The 6,815-nt window shown below is 43.0% G+C and overlaps 1 long non-coding RNA gene across 2 annotated transcripts in view; it reads right to left on the bottom strand.

The window, feature by feature from the left end:
• Nucleotides 1-3,411: 3,411 nt before the first annotated feature.
• LOC135114093 (uncharacterized) overlaps nucleotides 3,412-6,815 on the bottom strand; it is a 10,464-nt gene continuing 7,060 nt past the window's right edge. For both annotated transcript variants that reach the window (XR_010275214.1, XR_010275213.1), the window contains exon 6: nucleotides 3,412-5,445. This is a non-coding gene — a long non-coding RNA (uncharacterized LOC135114093). The remainder of the gene's footprint in view (nucleotides 5,446-6,815) is intronic.

Here is a 6,815-nt window from a genome sequence, read left to right as displayed (position 1 = left end):
GTGTGTGTGTGTGTGTGTGTGTGTGTGTGTGTCTTTTCTTACATATGTAAATATCAGAGAGAGAGAGAGAGAGAGAGAGAGAGAGAGAGAGAGAGAGAGAGAGAGAGAGAACCTGACCGATTTAATGAGGTGAGTGTGTCAATCGCTTACTAATCAAGAGCCCCTCAAAGGAGAAGCGACGGACGGGCCTCGCCACGCCCTCCCTCGCGCTCCTCACTCTGCTTTAATCTTTCCCAACGCGGCGGCGGAAAGGCGGCTAACGATGCAGAAAGATTTGCTAAGGAGTGATGATTGCCTCCTGCCCCTTCCTACTTTCACCTCTATACTTTCTTACTCTTACTTATCTTCCTCCTTTCCGTCTTTCATTCTCTGAATTTTTTCCTTTTTAATTGTCATTCGTCTTAAGTTCATCGTTACACATGATCATCGTGGTTCTTCTTTCTCTTTACTTCTGGTGGTTCTTTGCCTATAGTTCTCTTTTTCTCCTTCCCTTTTATTTACCCTTCTTTGTAGCGATGTCTTTCCTGTTTTAGTCTTCTCGTCTACTTCTCTTTTGCTCTCCCTGTCTCCGCGTTCGCCTTTTCCTGTTCTCCTCTTCTGCCACACACGTTCCAGCTCTTTGATCCTCTCACCCTTTTCCTACCTTTCCTTCCACGCCTCCTATCCACTCCTCCTTCCCTCGACCCATCCCTTCCCCTGTCCTTCCTCCCCAACCTTCTCTTCACCTCTCTGATCCCTTGTCATTCTTCTTACACTTCGCCTCTTTCTTCCCGCAGCTTTCTTCTTTATCCTTCCCTCCTCCGTGACCTTGGCTCCGCACTGCCGCAAGCACCCACGGAATCACTCGCGCGATTACTGCAAATGGTCAACACACTCTCACGAGGAACCTTTAAAAGGGCTTCGCATGTGCAAACTCTTCGTCATCTTTCACTTCCTTTTATGAGCGTAAGTACTGGGCCGGGACGCAGTGCTTCAGGGCTCATCCTAAATCTTGGCGGCCCTCGTGTGTGTGTGTGTGTGTGTGTGTGTGTGTGTGTGTGTGTGTGTGTGTGTGTGTGTGTGTGTGTGTGTGCATGTTTGCTAGTAATTTTTCCCCAGTGTGCGCACGATCTCAGTGAACGCTACAATAGTCCCCAAAAGCCTGCACTGTTTTTTTCCCTCCCTGCTCCCAGACGCTTTGTGTACTTACTCTCAGCAGACTTTGTGTGCCCGGAAATTATTGTTCTCGCTCAGCTCCAAGGAAATATTCTCTCACCTTTAAAAGCACGGCACGAAGGTTCATAAGGAAAGCTTTACGCAACGATTATAATGTAACTTAAGATTATATGATATGTTTACGGGACTTCGTAGAATGCTTAAAGTCGCGTCTGGTAAATCAGCAGCAACTTGTAATCGATCGAGCGTCTATTTTTAAACTCCCTCGTATTTTAGTATGGAAAATGGAGTGTTAAATTTCCGTCATCGTCTGAAAGTTGGTCTATATTTATTGTTTTCCGTAACGTGTGAGCGCTTAAGTTTTGTCCCGCTTACTTTGGAAGTGAAGAGAGAGAGGAACTTACCTGAGCGCCGCGCAACACAACTTTTTAGATTTAATGCCGTCGCAGAAAGGCGCGCTTCACGCTGACTCTGTTAATGTGGCGCGGCGTCCCCCTGTATCGCTGTAATTAAGCTGAGATGAAAACAGAATAGATGAACGTGCAATTAGTGGGAGAGGAAAACTGCAAAACTTTTCATCGCTTCTCTAAACTCCAACTTGGGTCGTGCCGCCTCCCAAAGAACCACGGTCTCGCAAACTCTTTACTCTGAAAGCAAAGTTTTGAGACAGAGTGAAAATATATATATTGTAAATTCGTCACTCACATATATGATACTGTTGTGAGATACTCAGGACTTAAATGTTAAGAGGCAAGCTTAAAGTAGAGCCTCAAGGAATAGGTCGGAAGGAACGAGTAACAACCGGAAAACTCCGACAACACGACACAGGGACCGAGACAAGAAGTGTACCCAGAGCAGCGGCTGAGGACAAGTCTGAGCCAAAGTAATGCACCACACGGACACTAATAACAAAATAAACGAAATAAAAAAAAATGATAATATAACGTACTCAAGGTTGACAACACCTCAGCCAAGAAGCAAGTGCCGCCAGGACCCAGCGACCCACCGCCACGGTCTCCACCTACGCCTTCGTCCTTCCTTCCTATTCTTGAATTTTGTGTTTTCTCATTATGTGATTGATAAATCTTAGTTTTTTCCAAGTAAAGACCGTGAGTCCCTGTGGAGGACAGAGACCAAGTTAATCATTTAAGATCGCTGCATAGAGAAAATAATGGAAACACCTAGGCTTTTTATGCCTTGTGTTTTGTGGCTTTGGCAAAGAAGTCTTTTCATCCCTTCTTATGATAGCTAAAAAGCTTTCGGTATACAAAATACAAGAAGAGCGGCCTTTGGCTCATTGTGGACGTAGATTTGTTTCGCAACGTATGGCAGTACTGTTGCCAGGCGGGAGTGGGAGGGTGACGGAGTCGAAAGCAGCGACACGTTGAACGGTGATGGGAAGCCTCGTGTTCCTGTCTGTGTTCCCACATCAGGAAGCTGTGGTCCTGCCTTACCACGGCGGCAGCGCCGCCATCTCGGAATATCATTCCAAGCAAATAAAATTATCAAAGATAACAAGCGTGTTTGTGGCATTTAGTACAATATACAAATTCGAGCACCTAGAAGGTGACTTACAAAGTAATTTCAGTTGAACTTCTCCTAGATTTTTCATCGTGATTAAACGCGGCCACATGATAATATTGTTCATTGTAGACATCGCCTCATGTACATGTGTTTAAGATGCTGCAGTAATCTGCTTTTGTGTGCAAATGTTGTTGATCTTGCTTGATATTGCTTATGGTGTCGCTTCTCACGCCACACTTATGTAAAGGTTGTTGTTGTTCTGAAGATGTTGGTTGACAATAACACATCAAAACCAGGAATCACGCCGTGGCCACACACACGCACCGCAGCAAGCAGTTGCAGACTCAAGGTGAAAAGTTCTCGTAAACAACGAACTTCCTCCGTTAAAAAATATATAAAAGTGTTTGAACAGTTGTAAATTTACGTGGCGCATGTTTCTTCTCTTTCCTTTATCGGTATCTCAGTGCGATCAGAAAGACGTCTGGCCGCGTGACGGGGTTGTGGAGGCTCTGGCAGTCTCGGTCTTTTCCCGGAAATTGGCATGCAGCACCCCGAGCTGTCCCGTCCGCCTCAGAGGCCCTTTCTGCACTTCCTGTAGCCCGCAGGCAGTTCTTCCAGCCGTTGTGGAGTCTTCCTTCTTCCTGAATCTTTCGAGAGAATTCTGTGCCATATATTTGAAGGTTAAAATGACGGGAATGGGCTTTTGGAGCGGAACGTCATACAGTCTGTTGCTCTTGAATTTTTTTTTTTTTTTTTTTTTTCACTTAGAAGAAATCAAAGAATCATAAAAAAAAAAAAAAAACAGTAAAGAGAAGCGCGGAAATTCTTCTCAGTGAAAACCGGCAGTTATTTTTTTTTGTCTGGATTTTCTCACCGCGCTTTCAACAAACCGATACTCACCAGACTTACCTGGAGGCATGACAGTCGCACCTGGCGACCTCTGAACCCTGTGGAGGCAATGACATTCATACAAGCACATAAAAATATGTGAATATAAAAATTCGTCAACTAAGAATATTCGTGAACTAAGAGGAAAAACTCATGTAATGTTAACGCTTTTTCCTTGAGCATATTTGATCGAACAGCAGCGCGTGTCAGACATCAATGTAGTATGTTGCGTGATACAAGCAGAATATCGCTGTTCGGTTTCAACATGAACAAGCATAGCCGAGTGTGCCGCTGCTATGGACATTGTGTGAGAGTGAGGGTAACATGGCGACACTACCCACTCTTTTCTGCCTATTTTGATATCAAAATCATCAGCTTGCAAAGCAAGAATTTTGTACTCTTAATTCACAACTTTTTATTTTCTTCGAAAACCAAGAACATTTGTGCTGTGTGCCGTGAGAAAAGTTGTCAGACAACTTTACGCGTCAGAAAACAGCATATCAGAAACATTTTTTGCTCATACAGATATTTTTGTTTTCCCAACTCCCGTGACTCAGTGTTTCCATGACGTTGTTCAGGCTTTTAAATCACTCAGATTCTTTACCATACACAGAATCATGTATCACAAAAGCACAATATGCAGTGCCGTTTACATGATCAACAGTGGGATAACATGACATATCAGGGCACATGTTTGGAAAGGCTTGTGTGGGAGTACATACAAAACCACCCGTTTGTCAAGTACCCACGTTCATTTTGTCACTTTCTGTACCTTCAGCTTGAAGAATTACCTTTTGTCCTTGTTTCCGTGGCGTCCATTTGAACCAGAGTCATGCACTAAAGTTGATTTTGTGCTGAAGCAATTATTTACTCCATTATCACGGTGCTCCGAGTGTCCGCAGTCTATGCTGGACACTTCGCGCCACCAAGGTATGATTGAGAGAGTGGAGGCGATTTCATATCACCAGATTTGTGAGAGGCATTGCATAGTTGTGGTGTTTATTGATTCTACGTTCCAGAAACCATTCCAGGTTCAGCGTGACATCATTATCCGAACACAGTGGATTTGGACACAGTGGATTTGCTCTGTTCTTCCAGATTTTCCTAATGAAATCATTCTCTCGTGAATCGTCTATGCGCTCCGAAAATTCCACGATGCTTTTACCTTCCATTATTCAACACACAGATAGACAGCTCGGTTAGAGCTTTAGCCTAGCAACCGAGAGCTCCTGGGTTCGAATCCTCGGCATGTTGGAGAGAATTTAGTCATGTCTCTTTTCACGCTGTAGCCTCTGTTCAGTTCACCTTGCGGAAAATAGATGCGGGACATAAGCCGGCGAGATTTGATCCCACCGGCAACCCCGCTAACACACCCAAAACCAGTATGTATCTTTTGTTCTGCAGTACACCCATGTATAGGCTGATAATGATGATAAACTTATGACTACCTCAAACGCGAAAGTTAACACTACAACACCAGTAATATACTATGACTAGATTCCTGCGCTTTGGCTCATAACGCTCCCTAACCTGACTTACCTGCCTTCCCTAATGCTTACCTGGCACGGGGCCACGCATGGCGCACTATAAGCCTGCGATACGAGTGCGTGCTTAACTCCTATAACACTTATCAGCTTACAAAACACTTTTATCGAATTAGGAACCCTTACAGGCACTAACTTTTATTGCGGCACTAACTTGTTTGTCCGTATTTGACCTAGTTGCCGGCACTGACCTCGCCGGTGCCACTGACAGGTAGCGTCGCGCACTCACTCGCCTCATCGCTGGCTGGGCATTATCATCAGGCGTGTGTTGCACCACGATCCGTATTGCAGAGTCTTGTTGGAGCACAGCGATGGGAATACAAAGAACGATATTCTGTAGAGAAGAGAGGATGATGAAAAGGTGCAGTACAAAATGGATATATAAATTAGACAAGAGAGTGGATTGTGGTGGTGAGAAAACACAGGATGAAGCAGTTTTTTTTTTTTTTTTCTCTCTAACGTTCTAACAGTCTTCCTCTGAGAAAGACTCACTGTCGAAACGATAAAGAAATAAAGATCTGTTTCATCCTGAGCTTTCTCACCACCACAATCCACTTGCAAGATGGTTAGTGGATAAGGTGTTTGGTAAAAAAAAAAAAAGGTTGTGATATTTGAGACTGTACAGGTAGGCAATGGCTTAATTCTTTGCGGCAGGTCTTCTTAAGGGATTAATGCATTTACAATAACGAAAAAAAAGAGAGCATGCTGTAAATATAGTAGCTTCATTTTTGTATTTCAGTACTGCTCCGGCTAGAAGTGGCGCCATGGATTTCAATACAATTCCTCCGATAGCGTTACATATAGTGAATGAAATTAGAAGGGAAAACAATAATGTGGCATGGATACAAGTTACGGTAGTCTGTGATATAGTTTCCGATCAGGGTTCTCACGTGATGCATTAATCATTTCATAGTGTAATACCAACTCGAGCACTTTACTGCATTATATATTTTCCTTTAAGAGAATAGCGATGGTGGTTGTTAAAAATGGTCACTGAAATCCACATAGTGTGAGGGTTTAGTCTCTCTCTCTCTCTCTCTCTCTCTCTCTCTCTCTCTCTCTCTCTCTCTCTCTCTCTCTCTCTCTCTCTCTCTCTCTCTCTCTCTCGTGGAATCTAATCCGTTCGTGTTGTTCACATTTTCTGCTGTAAAGTGTTCAACAAAGCTTTTCTAATTTTTTTTTCTGCATTCACGCGAGTGGAAATTTTATTGTGAGGTAGTTTTCTTTTCTTTCTTGCTTTGTTCTTTTTTTTTTGTTTGTTTGTTTGTTTGTTGTTGTTTTTGTTGTTGTGAGTGTGTGTGTGTGTGTGTGTGTGTGTGTGTGTGTGTTTGTTTGAGAGAAAGGTGGGTGAGTGTGCATAAGTAACTGTTTTTGCTCAAATGTTTATTTTCACAATGGATTTAGTTATTGACTATTTATTTATTACATGCTCCTTTAAATATGCGTGTTCTTTAGGTTATAAAGTCCTCTACAAACTATAAAGTTCCACACATATGGTCATTAATATGGTCGCATTATGGTCAGTAATATTATAGTCAATGGCTACAATAAGATGCTGTATTTTCGTGTTCTTATCATCCTCTTGTCTTTCACAGATTGCGACTTTCGCGTCTTTATCTGGTACCTGTAAGTTTTTCTATCTCCTCAATTTGTTTGTTGTTGATAAATTTCCATGCCTATCTTCTCGACCTTGTTCTTTCACCT

This window comes from Scylla paramamosain, chromosome 27 (assembly GCF_035594125.1).
Source record: "Scylla paramamosain isolate STU-SP2022 chromosome 27, ASM3559412v1, whole genome shotgun sequence".
Lineage (NCBI taxonomy): Eukaryota > Metazoa > Arthropoda > Malacostraca > Decapoda > Portunidae > Scylla > Scylla paramamosain.
Note: the sequence above shows the minus strand (reverse complement) of the source record. Positions and strands in the feature narration are given on the sequence as shown.